This window comes from Schistocerca nitens, chromosome 3 (assembly GCF_023898315.1).
Source record: "Schistocerca nitens isolate TAMUIC-IGC-003100 chromosome 3, iqSchNite1.1, whole genome shotgun sequence".
NCBI lineage: Eukaryota > Metazoa > Arthropoda > Insecta > Orthoptera > Acrididae > Schistocerca > Schistocerca nitens.
Genome location: NC_064616.1, coordinates 977,244,068 through 977,265,620, shown reverse-complemented (window position 1 = coordinate 977,265,620; position 21,553 = coordinate 977,244,068).

Genomic DNA, 21,553 nt, shown 5'->3' with positions numbered 1-21,553 from the left:
CCCACTTTCAGTGTTAGGGGAGGTCGTGGGCTGGGGAGAGCCACCACCTGTAGCAGCTACCCCCCATCCGATTGCAGGTTACTTTCTTCCCCCCTCACCTTGCTGTGCCTTTAGAGCATCTTGTGCTTGATGCTGCCTGGGTTATCTCAATTTTTTTTTGCCTAGTGTGTTACGACTACTGTCACATTCTTTTTTTACCTCTTTGACTTGGTTATATAGTTGGAGCAGCCAAGTCGTCACTTTTTACCTTTTTACATTTCTCTCATGAAATGGAAGGACTGATGATCCAATAGTTTAATCCCTATTACCACCACCACCACCTGCAGCTGACGAACCACAAGTGTGCCAATATTAACACAACGACATCGGTAACTAAAATTGAAATGGACATTGGTGCCGTGGCAGAGTTTTGCATAGTCTGATGAATCCCAATACCTTCTTCATAATGCCAATTGGAGGGTGCAAATCCATTGTATGCCAGGGGAACAGCTTGTTTACATCTGTACTGTGGGATAGATACAAGCTGGCAGTGGCTCCATTGTGCTTTGAACATTCACATAGCCATCCATGGGTCCAGTGGAGCTTGTGCAGGGCACTATGATGGCCAAAGAGTATTGTACACTGGTTGCAGACCACGTACACCCTTTTTGTGATCTTATTTCAAGTGGCATTTTTCAAAGAGATAATGCGCCATGTCACAAGGCCAGGAGTGTGATAGAGTGGCTTGAGGAAGACAGAGGCGAGTTCAAGTTGATATGCTGGCCCTCCAACTCACCAAATCATTTGGGGTGTGAGTGGATGTGGTGTCAAAACTCATCTCCCCCCTCCCTGGAATTCAACAAAACCCGACATTTTAATTTCACAGAATGGGCATATGATTAGTGAAACTGAACAGTTCAAATTTCTAGGTGTTCAGATAGATGGTAATCGGTCATGGAAAGCTCACGTTCAGGGTCTTGTTCAAAGACTTTATGCTGCCAGTTTTACTATTTGAACGGTATCTGAAGTTAGTGATCATTCGACGTGAAAATTGGTCTACTTTGCTTATTTTCATTCTCTTATGTCACATGGTATTATATTTTGAGTTAACTTTTCCCGTTCTAGAAGGATATTTTTTGCTCAGAAACGGGCAATTCGGGCAATAAGTGGTGTAAGTTCGCAAACCTCTTGTCAACCCCTGTTCACTAGTCTGGCTATTGGGTATATTCTGTATTATCATTTCTTGTTAACAATATCAGCCTATTCCCAAGAATTAGCAGCCTTCACTCAGTTAATACTTGGCAAGAAACGAACCTGCATTTGGATCTGACTTCCTTAACTCTTGTGCAGAAAGGTGTGCAGTATACTGCTGCATCCATTTTCAATAAGCTACCACAAGAATTAAAAAATCATAGCAGTAATCCAGGTGCTTTCAAATCAAAACTGAAGAATTTCCTCGTGGGGTCACTACTTTTATTCTGTCGAGGAGTTCCTTGAAAAATTAAGCTGATTCTTGATGTATTGTTGATTGCATTTAAGTAAAATTGTGGCTTGACTCTTTTTGGGTTCATAAACATTTTATTTTTATCTGTTATTACTTTTACGTAGTAATTTCATGCACTGACACATTCCATGTCCTTGGAGATTTGCTCCTACAGATCTTGATGTGTAAATAAAAAAATAAATGAAAATAACATGTCCATAAAAACTAGTTATTAAATACTTAAATATTCATTCCTGACATATCTGAATTAATGTTGAAGCATTTTACTTAAGATGCTGTAAATTCATGTTGTTGTTTTTTTAAAGTGTACCAGTGATTTGTTATTGTTTAAGTTATAAACACTTTGAATTATGTGTTTCATCTCAGTTTTTCTTTGTTGTGCACAACCTTGGCAAGATGTAGTTGTAAATGGAGGTCAAGTGCTTCTGTAGAACTGCTGAAGGCAGATGTATTTTGTGTCAGTTGTGCAGAGTGTGAAATACTGCAGAATATAATTATTTCAAAGTTCTGAAATTTTATTTCATTCAATACTGTAAAACAGAGAAACTTAGGGGCACTTTTATAGGTTTCTTTTGTCTCTTGTCAGTACTTACCTAGCTATTACACCTAGACTGTAGATAAAGATGACCTTCCTCATACAAAATATGGACATGAGTCTATTTTATGAGCAAAGTATTAGTAATAAATGCTCTTTCGATGTCCCAATCTTGTTGCGTTATGTGGGGTACCATTGGGACAGCTAAATTTTTGCTTTGAAGTACAAGCAGTAATCTGTTTTTCCTGCAGTTAAACATTAACCATATGAACATCTGAGACAAAAATAAAAGGTTTTAATAATAAAATGACAGCTGTTTTTTGTGATTAATGTGGGAACTAAGGTTTTTACCAGTAGTGGCCTTGGTCCATCCTCGCACTTCAAACTAGGTAAAGTGCTGATTTGAACCAGGCCTCTAAGGTGTACACATCAAACAACCTGATTTGGTTTAGTTGTAATGTCCTTTGGAAGTGCCAGTTTTGGTCCAAGATGTCCTCATTTACTCCTTGTAGTTTACATAAAATGGCGTAATGTCTTCTGCTGCATTTCCACACATCAATATTGATTTTCATGCTTCACAGTTACGTGATTTTTGTATCATCTCTGTGTACTTAGTTCCCCTTTTCATGATAATTTTTCCAGTGTTGGAAATGTCATTGAGATGTGTTTCAACAGAGTTCCAAATGTGGCTAGATGGGATTCTACTCAAATCATTTCATTCAACATTTCTTCTGAGTAATTGTTTGGTCATGTTCCAAGAGTTTTATGGATTTCTGGGCATCGTTGGTCAGTTATGACACTGGAGAAAGGTGAAAAAATATTTGAAATAGCACTTGGAATTAATTTTGGGACAGTCCAAGGCTACCCCACCCATGGCCGACTTTTTACAATTTGGAGGTAATAAATGCAAATTTAAAGAACTAATAGATCACAAGCAGAGCATATAATTCTCAAAATAAATACACCTTAGTAATGTAATATGCACAGTTTCCTACTGGCATATAAAAGTTTACGGGAAAAATGAACCTTGAACATTTGGTGCTAGAAACAAATGGGATCTATTGAGACAGTGGCTTGATGGCTTCCAAACACTGGCAGAGGGCAGTACATAATAACTTTGTGGTAGCAGCAGTTGCATGCAAACTTCAAACAAATAGCGTTCATGCTTAATTCAAATGCTGAATAATATGTGCTGTCCCAAAGCTACACCCCCTTTACCAAATTTCTTCAGAAGTCACCTGAATATCACAGTCCTTTCATCAGTTAATGTTTCTTTGTATGATAATAGGATCTGCGGCCAGCATCATGTCCTGCAAATGACAACTTATGAACAATATGATTGGAGAACAGAGAGGATGTAATAGACACATAAGGCCTACTAGTGACATCAGTTTTGCATGTGAAACAATTTGTATGTTAACTTACAACATTGCTTAAATTTTTGGAAATGGCACTAAAGAAAGGAAAAAAAAATGGTTCAGTTCAGGATATGTCTGTGGCAGACAGTTCAGGGCTAGGACTTCAGAATCAAAGTTTGGGATATTCAGAAAACAAACCACTGTTAGTACAATTTATGAGAGAAACAACAACAGCAATAGGGGTTTTAACTAGAATGTGTGACACTTTAGGTAAGCAAATTACTGAAACAGTCGAATTCTGATACTGAAGCTCTAGGAAACCAGATTATTGAAAACAGAAACTCAGTATAGCCGAATTACAGAAAGCAGGGAGCTTTAAAACAGCAATTACTGTGGCTCAGAACAATGATGCTTTAAGATATAAGATTTCTGAAAGTTGTGGCACTGTTATACTGAGTGTAGTAAATGAGCTGAACCAACTAGGCAAATCCTTGCCACTAGAAATAAATTAAGTCAACAGGGTGAAACAGACTTTCAAAATCACAGAATTAAAAGTCAGAGATTGTTAATAAGAAAGTAACTGATCTGGAAATAAATCTACAAGGTGAGATTTCAAAAGTAGAACATAATTTAAGTAATGGAGTTGTACCGGTTAACAATTGTTGGGAAACAAAATTTTGCAGTGTTGAAAAGACCGCTTCAGATAAGGATAGCGAATGAAAAAATAGTGTGTTGTGTTTGAAGAATAATTTTCTTGATGATCAAAAACTCTTAAGTATGGGGTGGTTTGTAAAGTTCTCAGAATCACCAGCACTAGCACAAAGAGTTGTTCACGTGATATTCATTGGACTGTTGCCTGTTAGATAGTGCAGTGGTTGGCCTAGATGTGTCACTACTCCAGAAATCATTGCAAAAGTGCACAAAATGGTCATGGAGGATTGCCAACTGAAATTGCGCACACTTGCCAGGTGTCATCTGAAAGGGTATATCACGTTTTAACTGAAGAATTAGAAATGAAAAAATTATCTGCAAGATGGGTGCCACAACTCTTGACACTGGATCAAAAACCTGTGCTGTTGCCATGGCAAAATTGCACGAACTAAGGTATGAATTGTTGCCACACTTGCCCTATTCACTTGATATGGCTGTGTCAGACTTCCATCTCTTCCCAAAACTGAAAATTTTTCTTGATGGATGAAGATTCACTTCAAATAGTTAACAACTATTTTGCAGGCCTGAAGGAAACTCAATTTCAAGATGGTATCAAGGCACGGGAACATCGTTGGTCCAAGTGCATTAATGTACAGGGAGACTACACTAAAAAATAAAAAAAAGTTTCAGTGATGTAAGTACTTTTTTCCTAATCTGTTCCGAGAACTTTTGAAATCACCCTCTTAGTTTACATGAAGGTATGGCTAAAAAAATATTTTTATACAGGTTGTAATAGTTTTCTAGTGTGACAGTGAAAAGTTTTCCTGTAGATGGCAGTTTGCATCCATTTGATTTCTAACAACACTGCATAGACAATTTCATTTCAAACTTTGCTGATAATCTTAACTTCTTACTGCTTACTAGGACAGAGTAGGTACATACCACTTTTCTCTTTGTGAACTCTTATTTGAAAATATATTTCGAAACAACATTTTGGGATGGAAATGATGCACAGTCAAGAGGAGATGTGCAAATAGCATAGCTTTTCAAGTAAATGACAGACGGGATTTTGGCTCAAATCATTTCACAAGGAAAGGATGCCTACTTGTCATTTCCGAATTCGTCCAAATTTATGGTATATGTAGGGTGTGGTAAGACAAGAAAGTGCCCCAAGTGGGAACTTCAGATGGCCAAGCATTTAGGAAATAAAAGGAATTTTGATAAAGATCTATCACCATATGCACCTTATCAATTGTCCCTGTGAGAGCGTGATTAGTAAGCGGTGTTTGGCTCAGTGGTAACAGATCGGATTTGCATTGAAAGGGTTGCAGGTTCGACTCTGCCTGGTGGCAAATATTTTTATGCACCTTGGCAATGTGCCGGCCGCGGTGGTCTAGCGGGTCTAGGCGCTCAGTCAGGAACCGCGCGACTGCTACGGTCGCAGGTTCGAATCCTGCCTCGGGCATGGATGTGTGTGATGTCCTTATGTTAGTTAGGTTTAAGTAGTTCTAAGTTCTAGGGGACTTATGACCACAGATGTTGAGTCCCATAGTGCTCAGAGCCATTTGAACCATCCTTGGCAATGTGTACACTACTGACATCACAATTAACCATAACATCATATAGATTACTTTATTAATTTATATAAGCACAAAAAGTATGGGCATAGGATGACATGTGGGTTAATGGTGATGTCAGTAGTGTGCACATTGCCAATGAGCACAAAAATATTTGCTGCTGGGCAGAGTTGAACCTGCAACCCTTTCAATACCAATCTGTTCGCTTATCGCTGAGCCAAACACCACTTCCTAAACACATTGTCACAGGGACAATTGATAACGTGCACATTGTGACAAAACCGTATCAAAATTCCTTTTATTTCCTAAATGCTTCGCCATCTGATGTTCCCACTTGGGACACTTTCATGTCTCACCACGCCCTACATGCAAAATTAGTCTGGACGAATTTGGCGATAATGAGTAGGCATCCTCTCGTCAGACAAGGGATTCCAATGGAAAGTTGAGAAATAATTATTTTTCTATAATGGTGCTAAAATTAGTGAGCAGTTTAACTGAAGATCACTGTGCTGGAGGTTCATAATGTGAGACTGAAAGGCAATAACTTAAATACATGGCCAAATAAGGGCAATAAAATTGTTAAACAAAATGGTTGCTACAGCAGGGCAGTAATTGCGCAAAAATACCAAATTAATGAAATTAGAGTAGATAAAGAGTTTTTGAGTGGGCCTACTTTCTGGCAAGAACGAGTTAAAGAACCGAACACAACAGAAACAAAAATCTAAACTATGAGTACCAGGAAGGTGATGTAGAAAACTTTTACAATATTGATATATGGAAAAAATTTTAATGATACTTGTGATAATAGCTTAAATATTTATGAAATCTTTTCTGGAAGTGAAGTAGCAGTGGAACATGGGCAGAGTGAGATGTATGATAGATGAGGATTCAGCAAGTACTTATAATATAAATGATGTTAGCGATGAGGGAGTAAAAAAGAATAATTAAAATGAAAACGTGCATTTTTTTTGGATGAAAGATGATTTGTTAGATGAGGAGGAACATGAGTCTACGTTATTCATTAAATTGACAGAGATATATATAGCTTGGTTGGTTGGTTAGGGGGGAGTAAAATAGTCGGACAAGAGAACAACAGAGACACGCAAGAAACATGTAGGAGAGATCAAAACAAGATAGCAGATTACCGTGACTGGCTGACCATGAGAATAAAAAGGAGAAGCCACACACTCTGCAACACACAAAACCTCCACCCTAATAGCACTAGGGTGGAGGGCACAGACGGACAAATGACATCTGCTAAAACTCGGATCAAATGATAAAACCCACCCTCATGAATAAAAAGTAAAACTAAAGCTGCTGTTTAGGCATTGGCCTATTGCTGAAGGCAGGGTGCTGGGAAAGTTAAAAGTCTGCCACAGAGCGACTAAAAGTGAGCAGTCCAGCAAGAGGTGGACGACCATCATTTGTGAGCCACAGTGACACCGAGGTTGGCCCTCGTGACGGAGGAGGTAACCATGTGTTAGCCACATATGGCCAATGCGGAGCTGGCAGAAGACAACTGATTCCCTGCGAGAGGACCACATGGAAGACTTCCACACATTTGTAGTCTCCTTAATAACACAGATTGTTTTGCATGCTGTTATGCCATTCCGTCTCCCAAAGCCAAAAAACCTTGTGGCGTCAGTTTCGGAGATGCCGATCTCCAGAAGCACTTTCCACATAGGCTGTTTGACGAGATTGTTGGCAACTTCGTTGCCTGGGATTCCATCGTGTACTGGGGTCCACACAAACATCACTGAATGACGGGACCATTCCAGTGCATAGATGAACTCCTGAATAGACGCTACAAAAGGATGGTGAGGATAGCACTGGTCGATAGCTTGTAGGCTACTCAAGGAGTTAGTACACAGGAGAAAAGACTCGCCAGGGTATGAGCGGATGTGCCCAACAGCACAAGATATGGCCGCCAGCTCTACAGTGAAAACACTGCAGCCATTGGGCATGAAGTGCTGTTCAATATGTCCTCCATGAACATATGCCAAGCCAATGTGGCCATCAGCCATCGAGCCATCTGTGTAAACCACTTCATGGCTCCGGTACATGTACATCACGAGAATCGAGAGGAAGTTATAGAGGAGAGCTACAGGGTTAATGAAATCCACCATGGAGGTATATGTGAATGGACCTGGAGGATAGGTGGTAACGGGAAGGACTCCAGTTCAGACAGAAAGGACCGGATGTGAACCACAATCGTAAGCCCTGTCCTGGGCCGCCAATGAGGGAGATGAACCGCCATGGTAGGGAAAAGGAGTCAGTAATTCGGATGCACAGGAGAACTACGAATGTGTGCAACATAATTGGCGAGCAGTTGTGCACAACTAACCTTCTGTGGAGGACTCTGGCCTCCATCAGGACACTGGTCACCAGACTCATTCTAAAAGCTCCTGTCGCTAGGCAAACGACACTGTGGTGCACTGGGTCGAGTAAATGCAATGTTGAGGGCGCCACTGAACTGTAAACAAGACTCCCAATAGGCAAGGCGGGATTGAACAAGGGCTCTGTAGAGCTGCAGCAGTGTAGAGCGATCTGCAACCCAGTTGGTGTTGCTCAGGCAGTGGAGGGCATTGAGGTGCTGCCAGCACTTCCGCTTAAGCTGACGAAGGTGAGGTAGGGAAGTCAATCGGGTGTCAAAAACCAATCCTAAGAATTGGTGTGTCTCCACTACAGTGAATGGATCGTCATTGAGGTAAAGTTCTGGTTCTGGATGAATGGTGCAACACCGGCAGAAATGCACGACACGCGACTTCACGGCTGAAAAACTGAAAGCTGTGGGCTAGAGCCCATGGCTGCGCCTTGTGAATGGCTCCCTGTAGGTGCCGCTCAGCAACAACAACACTGGAGGAGCAGTACGAAAGGCAGAAGTCATCCACATACAGAGATGATGAGACTGACGGCCCTACAGCCGCTGCTAGACCGTTTATGGTCTTTAAAAGTAGAGATACACTCGATACAGAGCCCTGCAGAACGCCATTCTCCTGAATACGGGGGAACTATGGGAGGCACCAACTTGGACACGGAAAGTGCTGAGCGGCAGGAAGTTTTGGATAAAAATCGGGAGTGGGCCTCGGAGACCTCACTCATACAATGTGGCAAGGATATGATGTCTCCAGGTCGTGACATACACTTTTTGTAAATCAAAAAAGATTGCAACCAGATGTTGGCGTCTGGGAAATGCTGTTCGGATGGCAGAGTCGAGGGACACAAGATTATCGGTGGTAGAGCGACCCTGGCGGACGCCGCCTCAACATGGAGCCAGTAGGCCACGTGACTCCAGGACCCAACCCAACCCAACCCAACCCAATCGCCGATACACCATACGTTCCAGCAGCTTACGAAGAATGTTGGTGAGGCTGATGGGCCTATAGCTGTCCCCATCAAACGTGTTTTTACTGGGATTGAGCACCAGAATGATGGTGCTCTCCCGCCAGTGCGATGGAAAGACACCATCACACCAGATCCGGTTGAAGATCACGAAGAGATGTCGCTTGGAGTCAGATAAGAGATGTTTAATCATGTGACTGTGGATCCAATCTGGCCCAGGAGCTGTGTCGGGGCAATGTGCAAGGGTGCTGAGAAGCTCCCACTCTGTAAATGGGGCGTTGTAGGGTTCACTGTGGCGTGTAGTGAACAAGAGGACTTTCCTTTCCACCCGCTGTTTGAGGGTGTTAAAGGCTGGGGGTAGTTCTCCGACACAGAGGCTCGGGCATAGTGCTCAGCAAAGTGCTTGGAAATCGCATTTGCGTTGGTAGATAACACACCATTGATGTTAATACCAGGCACACCTGTTGAAGGTACCCAAAAAGACGTCTGATCTTCGTCCAGACTTGGGACGCTGTAGAGCTCGCCAATGCTCTTTAATTGCATCGGTGACTTCCAGCGTCCACCAAGGGACTGTCTTTCTCTGAGGGGCACCATAAACAACAAGGGATCACGTTTTTCGCTGCAGAAACGATCGTTGTAGTAATATTGTCTATGACATCGATGGCACAGTGTCAGGGAGATTCAATGGTGACAGAGGGGAAGGCATCCCAGTCTGCCTTGTTTATAAAGTCCATTTGGGTAGACGTCTGTGGGCATGACACCGGGGGAGTGACAGGATAGATGGGAGAAGGCCAGGACTGCACACCGAGAGATAAATAGCCAAATATGTGCCATGTGCCACACTGAAATGTGTGGGGACGCATGCATTTAAGAGGCAAAGGTCAAGTTGTGACTGTAAATTTTTGACCTCTCTACCTCGGCCAGTAAATATAGTACAACTCCACAAGGGGTTATGGGTGTTAAAATCTTCCAAAAGTAGGAAAGGTTTAGGGAGTTGATCAATCAGTGCAGCCAATATGTTCAGTGGTACTGCACCATCTGGAGGAAGGAATATATAGCAGACAGTTATTTCCTGTGTCGTACTTATCCTGACAGCCACAGCTTCAAGAGGGGTTTGAAGGGGCAAGGTTCACTACATACTGAATTTAGGACATAGATGCAAACTCCACCTGTCACACTATTATAGTAGCTGCAGTTCCTGTAATATCTTTTACAGCCACGGAGGGCAGGGTTCTGCATTGCTGGGAACCAGATTTCCTTCCTGGAGGGCAATACAGAAAGCAGGTGTAATGCTTAACAGTTGCCAGGTGGTGGAAAAAACCGCCGCAATTCCACTCGAGGATTACGTGATCGTGTGACTGGGAAGGCATCAAACACTCTATGAGGTGGTCTATGCCTCAGGGTCACCTGCTGCCACCAGATGAGTTTGTGTGCTATCGACATCCATTGTGTCTGAGGTCCCAGCGAGATCAAGGGCCTCATTGGACACCAGGATCTCCACCTCATCCTCAGACACAGAGCTTGTGGGTAGTGGTGGTGTGGATGCCGCCGCAGTGCCTTGGTTCCTGGGGGTCTTTTTCTTTTTATGTTTCTCTCACTGCTCCTTAGGTTTGTCCATCTGGGAGGGCTTCACTGATTCAGTCTCAGGGACTGAGGAGGACTGTGAAGCCCTACGACCAGCTGCCTGTGGTTGCTTCAGCCACTGGCGGCTCAGCTTTGCCACTGGTAGAAACCTGGGGAGGGAGTGACCCAAGTGACCCCTTCCTAGTGAGAGGAGCTGAAGAAGACTTATGCTTCTCCGGCTGAGAATTGGGGACTGACATCACCAATGGTTTGGGGAGAGGGGGGGGGGTGTCGCTCCTGAAGTAGGTTGTGCAGGAGCAATGGGGAGGGAAGTTCCCCCAACCATCAAAGGGGTAGGTGGAGTCTGACGGCTCAGAGCCCACTATACACAGTGCAATGGAAGGCGGTAGAACCATTGTCACAGCGGTGGTGTAGGTTGATGTCATATGCGCAGGATGTAGGCTCTCATATTTTGTCTTAGCCTCAGTGTAGGACAGTTGGTCAAGGGTCTTGTATTCCATTATTTTTCTTTCTTTCTGGAGAATCCTGCAGTCTGGCGAGCAAGGCAAATGGTGGTCTCCACAGTTGACACAGATGGAAGGCAGGGCACAGGGAGTATTGGGATGTGAAGCACATCCACAATCCCAACAGGTGACACTGGAAGTGCAACGGGAATACATATGTTGAACTTACAGCACTTAAAGCACTTCATCGGGGGAGGCATATATGGCTTTACATCACAGCAGTAGAGCATCACCCTTGAAGGCCAAGATGAAGGCACTGGTGGCAACCTGATTATCTTTCAGACCCTGTTGGACATGCCAGATGAAATGGACTCCTTGCTGCTCTAAATTGGCATGCAGCTCATTGTCAGACTGCGAAAGAAGGTCCCTGTGAAATGTGATACCCTGGACCATATTTAAGCTCTTATGGGGTGTGATGGAAACAAACATCACCCAGCTTGTCACAGGTGAGTTGTGCCCATAACTGGGCAGAGGATGGTGTTTGGCTCAAGACTGACCCTGACTGCATTTTGGACAAGCCCACCTCCCCAAACTTGTCCTTTAAATGCTCCACAAAAAACTGAGGTTTCATCAACAAGAAAGATTACCCATCATCTCTCGTACATGCAAGGTACTGGGGTGAATAAGCTTTGCTGCCATCCTTAGCCTAGTGTTCCTCCCATGGTGGGGCCGGGGGGGGGGGGAGGGGGGGGATTTGAGGTCATATTTTGTAGCATTGAAGTTAGACCTTGACTACTTAGCGACTGCTGGTGTTTGACCACCGGCAAGAGATGACGTACTACACTTCATGGCATGCCATCCGCCCTGATGCCACCCTCTTTAACAAGGGTGCTGCCCATGGGTACCACCCAGCCGCAGCAAAGGCCACCTGGCAAATGCCCCTGGATGACGGGCATCTACTGCTCGTCATAAGTGGGGAGTTAACAACACACGCATCAGCAGAGTGATCCCTCAGAGTGATATCTCAGGCCTATTCTAGCCCCCGGACCTGGAGTGGGGAGATAAGCAGAAGTGTAGATGAAGTTGCCAATGAAGAGCGAAAGTGCAAAAGTGTGATATGTATAAGAATGATGATGCTCATGACTTAGTGTCCAGAAAAAATCTGTGTGAGAGTTCTCTAATCAGTCTTCAGTTCTAAATCCTGAAGTTAATGGTGAAAGTTTTAAACGCTTAGTTTGGACAAATATTTTGCAAGAGCTATTTAGTGATACACTTTTTCCAAAGTTAGCAATCTTTTGCAAAGAGAGTTCACCCTGATTGGTAGGAAGAAAATTTCAATTTAATTTATGAATCATATAAAAGAAAGGTAGGGGTGAGTGAAGAGTTGTTTTTATGTAACTTGTATAATGACCACTATGATATAAGTGGCAGTGTTGACTGTGATATAAAGTGGATGAAGGAGGTAAGTGACTTAACTAGAACAGGCCCAAAGGTATTCAAAATAGCAAGGATATGCAGTTCAATGAAGTTGAAAAGGACTGAATAGATGAAGGCATTGATACAAAGGTGAAATAAGAAACCAATGAAAGTAGGAAATTGAGAAGGTAAAGCATTACTTGATTCAGGTAGCAAAATTTCTGGGATGTCAGAAGTTTCAAGTAATGAAATAAAATAGTCAGAACTACATCGAAATTGCAGTGACAGGATTTATGATTAGAGGGACTGCTGGTAAACGCAGCAAGTCAGTGAGATATAAAACTTTACCAAAATTTGAAATTGGGTTTGCAGAATGTGAACATGGTTGTTTGATAATTACAGAATTAGGTTAAGAATTTATCTTGGGAACAGAGTGGTTACATAAATTTAGTGCAGTCCTTGAATGGAAATAGAAAACATATTTGGCAAATAAGAAAGAAAAAATAATAAGTATGATAAAAATTGATAGATGAGAAAAAGGAAGAAGATTGGGGGGAAAAAACGGGCTTACATTAGTAAAAGAGGGGAGTTATGTTGCAGAGGGTAATTTTGTGCCAGAAGTTGAAGAAAAGGGGGCTAATGAGAACAACTGAGGAAAATTTGAAATTGTGGGGCTGAATGGCAAACAAAAGAATGAGATAAAAGGTTTGTTGTAGATATATGGAAATATGTGCTGTGAAATACCAAGAAGTATGAGTATTTTTGAGTTTGTACTAAAACTGAAGCCTCATGAGCCATTTTTTAAAAACTGTATGATATACCAGTTGCAAAGAGACCAGCTGCTGAAATGAGTTGCAAAAGATGGAAAGATATGGTATGATCGAGAGAATTTGCAGTGATTATAGTAATGCTTTGGCAACTGTGGCAAAATGTGATGGAGGTGTAGACTTACTTTAGATTCCAGGCTTATGAATAAATTTGTAAGTAGAGAAAATGACCATTCTGAGAACATAAATGAGTTATTATGTAAGTTTGGGTGTATTAAACTGATGACAAGTTTAAATTTAACCTCTGTATTTTATCAAGTTCCATCTGCTCCAGTATTTCAGAACTACACAGCGCTGTTTGTACAATGGTAAAATGTTTTGGCTCAGGAATTGTCTTCTAAATGAACTATGTGTTTTGACATTTTTCTTTATAGTCAGATTTGGGATGAATATTATTTGTTGCTAAAAGAAGTGTTGGACAAATTGAGATTAGGAAGGATGGCACTAAATTAGAAAAATGTAAATTTGTGGTTAATGAACTGAAATTTGTGGGACATTGCATTGCTGAGATAGGGATATTAGCAGGTTTTGACAAAATCAGAGCCATTGTTGAGTCTTGTAATACCTAAAAATAAGAGACATTTGAAATCTTCCTTTTGAATGTGGATATTATATGAAGTACATTAGGAATTAGACTATGAATGCATCCAGTTTGTACTATTTTTTAAAAATGATTCTGTTTTTATGTGGGATGAAGAATGCGAAGAAGATCATATATATAATATTCAGTATAACAGGAAATTTCTGTGTAGACCAGGGTTATCCTTACCATTTTGTGTATCGTGTGATGCTACTGATTGTGGACTTAGCGTAAATTTGTTTCTAATTAAAAACTGCAAATGGGGGAAGATAAACACCAGACTATTGCTTTAGGAAGTAGGACCCTCCAAAAACATGAAAAAACCTACACTGTAACTGAGCAAAAACTGTTAGCTCTACACTCGGCATTTACTAAATTTCAAAACTAATTGGTGGGACATAAAACTGTTGTCTACTCAGACCACAGGGCCTTAAGATATTTAAAACAGTGCAAGCTTTATTACAGTAGGTTAACAATGTTGGCCATATTCTTAGAACAATTTGACTGAAATTCAGTATGTTAAGGGATATGGAAGCTCAGTTGCAGATACTAATCAGTGGTGTACATGTTCAGCTTTTAACCCGCCCATGCTTGCCCGGTGGCCAGGCGGCAGGCTGCTTCACTCCCAGCCAAGCCAAGCAGAACCCAACCCGGGCATGCTGCGGGAAACTTACTTGCCTGCCAATATTACTGCTGAGTTGCGCTACGCAGCCGTTTAGTCTGCTCGCGTCAGTGTCGTACTATGAACGTTAATTAAAAGTTTTTATTTTACCTGACCACCAAAATACAAACCCCAGGTAAAAAAATATTGGGTTTTATTTGTACATTTCTCCTTTCGCGTATATTTCGGGCTTATTATCTATATAAATAAAAATGAATTGCCAAATGTGTTGATAAGCATAAAATTCGAGAACGGCTGGACCAATTCGGCTAATTTTTTTTGCTGTGTTCGTAATTCTCAGGACAAGGTTTTTATGAAAAAGTTTTGGAAAATCGACCGAAAAATTGGAAAATTTTAGAAAAACTGAAAGTGCGTTTTCATTGTGTCCATGTGTTTGTATTGCATACAATCTTGATGAAATTTTGCACACTATACCTTGAAATCAAGGTCACAGTCTACATAAAATTTGGTAGGGTGCATGGCAGAGGTTACTTTACCTAACGGAATTCGACAAATTGTACGTTTTTATTCCGATCTTTATGGAATTTGGCACACTTGATATTCAAAGCAGGATGAAGGGCGCTGTCTGCTTAAAATTCGGAATGGTGTATAGCGGAGGGTACTTTACTTACATACTTCTACACCAACCTACAGTTTTATTCCGATCTTGAAGAAATTTTGCACACTTGACCATCAAGAGGAACATCACTGTCTAGATAATATTTCGGACAGTGCATGGAATAGACTACCTTACAAAAGATTTTGACATCGTTTGCGGGTTACCATGAAAGTTGGCTCGTACGCATGTTTCCATTGAGAAGGTTTTTTAATATATATATATATATATATATATATATATATATATATATATATATATATATATATATATATATATATATATATATATATATATATAGTGTGTGTGTGTGTATACATACATTTTTTTAAACGAAATGTCTATGACCTTTTTGAAATTTGAGAGATGTCTGACACATTCACAGTCATCTTGTTTGACAATTCGCGCACAGCGAATGTCGTTTAACAGTTGCAAACCATTTTTGGTTGAGAGAATGTTATATTGGCTGCAAAAAAACCTTAATGTTAACGCAATGAATTTTCAGATTCAAAATATTGTACCTGACGAATTGATGACATACAATTCGGTTTATTTCGTTACTAGCCAAGGTGATGTAGCCAACTATCCTACGAAATTTTTAAATTCGCTAGATTTGCACTGATTACCGCCTCCCAATCTGCAATTAAGTCGGATCAGCAATCATTATGTTGCGAAAGGTAAACCAGCCACGCCTTTGTAATGGCACCCGGCTCGCAGTGAAGAAATTAAAGAACAACGTAAACGAAGCCACAATTTTAAAAGGAAAGTACAAAGGTGAAGATAGTTTGATTCCAAGGATCACTATGATTCCGACCGACATGCCATTCGACTTTGAACGGTTATAATTTCCAATGCAGCCATGTCGATAGATAAATCGCAAGGGCAGTCGTTATGTTTGATGCCACAATCTTGAAAATCATGTTTTTCACATGGCCAATTGTATGTCGCATATTCCGCTGCCGGGACACCTTCAACATCATTTGTTTACGCACCAGAAAACAAAACTATCAATGCTATTACAATAAATGTTACCTAGCAATAAACTTTGACACTGCTTCACTGATCACCACAAAAGTTGACAGATATATATGAGTTTTCATAGATAGGTGAAGAGGAGATGAACTGAGATGGAAGAGTTCAACAGAGAGAGAACGAGGAGAAGGATAGAGGGTGGGGAGTGACGGGCCAAGGGATGAGGAGGGGGGGAGGTGAACAGAGAGATAATGGGAGAGGAATAAATGGATAGAGAGAAAATAGGGGAGAGAAGATGGACTACGAGAGTATGGAATAAATAAATGCCCAGGCAACGCTGGATTTTCAGCTATTTGTCAAATATAAAAGGATTTCGAGACTTCACAATCTTTCAATGCTGGATATTCTCAATTCGAACCACCATCAGATCACATCTCAAACAGGTTTGTGTAGCAAGCAGAACAATCACTGAAAATGGAGCTCCTTTGTACACTAAAAGCTACAGATAACCACCAGGGGCGTAGATAACGGGGAGGGGTGGGGCAGCGGTCTCCCCCCCCCACCCCCCCCAGCCCATGAATATAGTGTTTTTTGTTTTAGTGGAACGCAATGCAGTCTGTGTTGCAGTTTTCAACACTGAAACGGATGGATATTTGTACTAAAGAAGTGAACCTCCATCCCCCAAAAAGAAGATTGGCCCCTCCTCCCCAGAAGAATAAATTATCTACGCCCCTGATAACCACTGTACTGCAATGAGAACCAAAATTAAGATTTTGGAAGTCTAGATTCTTTAACTTTAGTATGTTTCAGCCAAGTATGACACCAGTTATACAAATATTTAACTACTTTTCCAGGATGTATTTTACTGGTTCTGTGAATTCATTGGAAGCTGGCAAAATCATTCTAAATTGCCAAAATGCATTTTAACAAAATCGAAGCTCTTGTTTCGTATCCAGTTCGTCTAAAAACTATAGTACTGGGAATACAATGGCGACTCTGAGCCACTTTTTGGGGCGTCTACGTTTGGGTCATGAGAGTCCACACTTGTAGTCTAGATCTGCGTCATGAGGGACCATAGTTCGGACCCTCATGATGCAGACTTAGACGACGAGTGTTTACTTCTGTGATGCAAACCTAAACGACGACTGTAGACCCTCATAACACAGACCTAAACGACGAATCTGAACACTCACGACGCAGACGTAGACGCTGTGGCGAGTGGCTCAGACTTCCATTATATTCCTACTACAATACATCCGTGGAAAAAGACGCTCTTCATTTTAAAAGCATTTGTAGTGTCTAGGTCTTCAGCATCTTGACCCTGCTTGTGGGATTCCCCTTAATATAGAAATACAGGAATGAAATTACATTTCGCAATGTGTGTGGTACTCAACAAAATAAATTGTAATTTAAACTCATAATGTGTATTGCCTTAATCCATAAATGGATATTTAATTTTGCAGGACACTTTTGAATATAAAATATTTACAAATTTTCCTTCAGTTCCCCTGAAAGTATTATTTAGGCCAAACCAGATACTCCTAAAAATATTTGGCTACTTTTGCAAACACAAGTAACAGAAAATGGTTTACAAACAATAATAAATTTCACTTGGGAGGATTGAAATCAAAAAGTTTAGTCTAAAATAAAAATGAACTGTATGCAGTACAAAATTTCTATCTCAGAAATTGACGCCCAGGAAGCACAAGAAAGAAAACTGCATTCTTAATTAGTAAATTTGCACTCAAACTCATAGTTTCCTGTTTAATGTTGTACTGTATTCTTAATGTGTCTGCTGATTTGTGTTTGAATTAATTATGACGAGATCGTTAAGTCTGTCTGCATTACGACGTGATCGTTTTTTCGTTAATTAGGTTTCCAGAGCAACTAAAAATTCTCTGACTAGAGGCACTAGTGGCTGGTATATTTAATATTTTTCTTGCCACACACGCAAGTCGAGGAAGTCGTTGGGAGTTATTTTTCCACCACTGTAGAATATCTCCCTCGTTCAACAGTGTTCTTGCAAGTATCTGCTGACTTCATCATGTAGGAGAGGAGACTCTTCTGGCCAGTTCTCAAATTTTGCCATTTTGTACAGTCCTGGATTTGTTTCTTGGGTGCTGTGATTGGGCACTTGTAATGAAAGTATACAGGTTCCAATTAATACACTCCTGGAAATGGAAAAAAGAACACATTGACACCGGTGTGTCAGACCCACCATACTTGCTCCGGACACTGCGAGAGGGCTGTACAAGCAATGATCACACGCACGGCACAGCGGACACACCAGGAACTGCGGTGTTGGCCGTCGAATGGCGCTAGCTGCGCAGCATTTGTGCACCGCCGCCGTCAGTGTCAGCCAGTTTGCCGTGGCATACGGAGCTCCATCGCAGTCTTGAACACTGGTAGCATGCCGCGACAGCGTGGACGTGAACCGTATGTGCAGTTGACGGACTTTGAGCGAGGGCGTATAGTGGGCATGCGGGAGGCCGGGTGGACGTACCGCCGAATTGCTCAACACGTGGGGCGTGAGGTCTCCACAGTACATCGATGTTGTCGCCAGTGGTCGGCGGAAGGTGCACGTGCCCGTCGACCTGGGACCGGACCGCAGCGACGCACGGATGCACGCCAAGACCGTAGGATCCTACGCAGTGCCGTAGGGGACCGCACCGCCACTTCCCAGCAAATTAGGGACACTGTTGCTCCTGGGGTATCGGCGAGGACCATTCGCAACCGTCTCCATGAAGCTGGGCTACGGTCCCGCACACCGTTAGGCCGTCTTCCACTCACGCCCCAACATCGTGCAGCCCGCCTCCAGTGGTGTCGCGACAGGCGTGAATGGAGGGACGAATGGAGACGTGTCGTCTTCAGCGATGAGAGTCGCTTCTGCCTTGGTGCCAATGATGGTCGTATGCGTGTTTGGCGCCGTGCAGGTGAGCGCCACAATCAGGACTGCATACGACCGAGGCACACAGGGCCAACACCCGGCATCATGGTGTGGGGAGCGATCTCCTACACTGGCCGTACACCACTGGTGATCGTCGAGGGACACTGAATAGTGCACGGTACATCCAAACCGTCATCGAACCCATCGTTCTACCATTCCTAGACCGGCAAGGGAACTTGCTGTTCCAACAGGACAATGCACGTCCGCATGTATCCCGTGCCACCCAACGTGCTCTAGAAGGTGTAAGTCAACTACCCTGGCCAGCAAGATCTCCGGATCTGTCCCCCATTGAGCATGTTTGGGACTGGATGAAGCGTCGTCTCACGCGGTCTGCACGTCCAGCACGAACGCTGGTCCAACTGAGGCGCCAGGTGGAAATGGCATGGCAAGCCGTTCCACAGGACTACATCCAGCATCTCTACGATCGTCTCCATGGGAGAAAAGCAGCCTGCATTGCTGCGAAAGGTGGATATACACTGTACTAGTGCCGACATTGTGCATGGTCTGTTGCCTGTGTCTATGTGCCTGTGGTTCTGTCAGTGTGATCATGTGATGTATCTGACCCCAGGAATGTGTCAATAAAGTTTCTCCTTCCTGGGACAATGAATTCACGGTGTTCTTATTTCAATTTCCAGGAGTGTATTTGCAGAATAATGTGAAGATCGTACTACACATAGTTGAAATTATAATAGTATTTAGATGATGCTATCATTTACCGTCCAGTAAAGTCACCAGAAGATGAAAACAAACTGCAGCACGATTTAAATAAGATGTATATTTTTCTTGTGAAAATTAGCAGTTGGCAATAAATAGTGAAAAGAGCGAGGTTATCCGTGTGTGTACTAAACTAAGTCCGTTAAACATCATTTACAAGATCAACCAGTCAATTCTAAAGGCTGTAGATTCTACTTAATACCTCTGATTACAAAGACGACCTACTTAAATAGGAATGGACACACAGAAAATGTTGTAGGCGTTTTAATGACAAAACACTCTTTTGGAGCATTGCTACGCAGTTGGGGAGCCTTTGTAAGTAGGCTATTTAGGTTCTTACATTGGTAACGCCACGTAGCGCTCTGTATGAAAATCACTGGCTGTGCTGTGTGCAGTCTGTGGCTGGTTTGCATTGTTGTTGGCTATTGTAGTGTTGGGCTGTTGGCTGTTAACAGCACGTAGCGTTGCACAGTTGGAGGTGAGCCGCCAGCTGTGGTGGATGGATGGATGGATGTGAGATGGCAGATGGCAGATTTTTGAGAGTGGGTGATCTGGACGTGTGTCCATCAGAAACAGTACATTTGTAAGAAGGGATGTCATGAACTGCTATACATATGATGTCTTTTGAACACTATTAAGGTAAATACATTGTTTGTTCTCTATCAAAATCTTTCATTTGCTAACTATGCCTATCAGTTGTTAGTGCCTTCAGTAGTTTGAATCTTTTATTTAGCTGGCAGTAGTGGCGCTCGCTGTATTGCAGTAGTTCGAGTAACGAAGATTTTTGTGAGGTAAGTGATTTGTGAAACGTATAGGTTAATGTTAGTCAGGGCCATTCTTTTGTAGGGAATTTTGAAAGTCAGATTGTGTTGCGCTAAAGGACAGTGTTTAAGGACAGTCATGTATAATTTTTCAAAGGGAACGTTTCATATGGCGACCCTGCCAGGATACCTCATTGGAATCTTCTGATTTTTTTTCTTGTATTTTGTGTAATTAGTGTAGCTATTGTTTATTGCTAATGCGTAATTATAGAGAGAATTTCCTTTGTAGTTGTAGTTTTTTAATTGTTGTACAGTAAAACACTTGTGGCATGCATGTAGATTTGCACCCAGTATTTCGCAGCTGCACTTGCAATTAACTAGATATTATTTTCAGTGCTATGTTAATGTGTTTTCTTATTTTGCTCTTCAAATTGTGCTTTTCTGTGTTGTCGTGTGAAATATTGTGACAATAATGGGTGTGAAAACGTAATACTAGGCTCCAAAGTAAACTGAGAAATGACAGTGAAGACGAAAGCAGTGTGTTAGCGCCACCGTATAATGAATTAACTAATGTTCAAACTAGTAATTTGGTAATTGTGCATCAGGAAATGGAGCGGGTGGCAAATAATGGTGTAGACAGTGAAACAAGTAGTGAACAGGGAAGCATTATAGATCGATCGGTCGGCAACAGCTCGCCTCAGGAATCCGAAATAACAGAACACAATATTGCAAATACTGTAGACTCAGGTTTTGGGTCCTCACCGTTTTCTCAAATAAGTCAAGACACATTTTCTGCTCGTCAAAATGTGAATGTTGCCGGTGCAATTGCACTGCCGAAAAGCATAGAGGAACAGATTCCAGACACTAATACATTATTATTGCAATTAATGCAGCAAATGAAACAGAATCAGAGACAAACACAGCAACAGTTAGACACAATGGAACAAAATCTTCAAAAGTCATAATATGTATAGCAGTTCATGACATCCCTTCTTACAAATGTACTGTTTCTGACGGACACACGTCCAGATTACCCGCTCTCAAAAATCCGCCATCTCACTTCCCCACATCCACCACTGCTGGCGG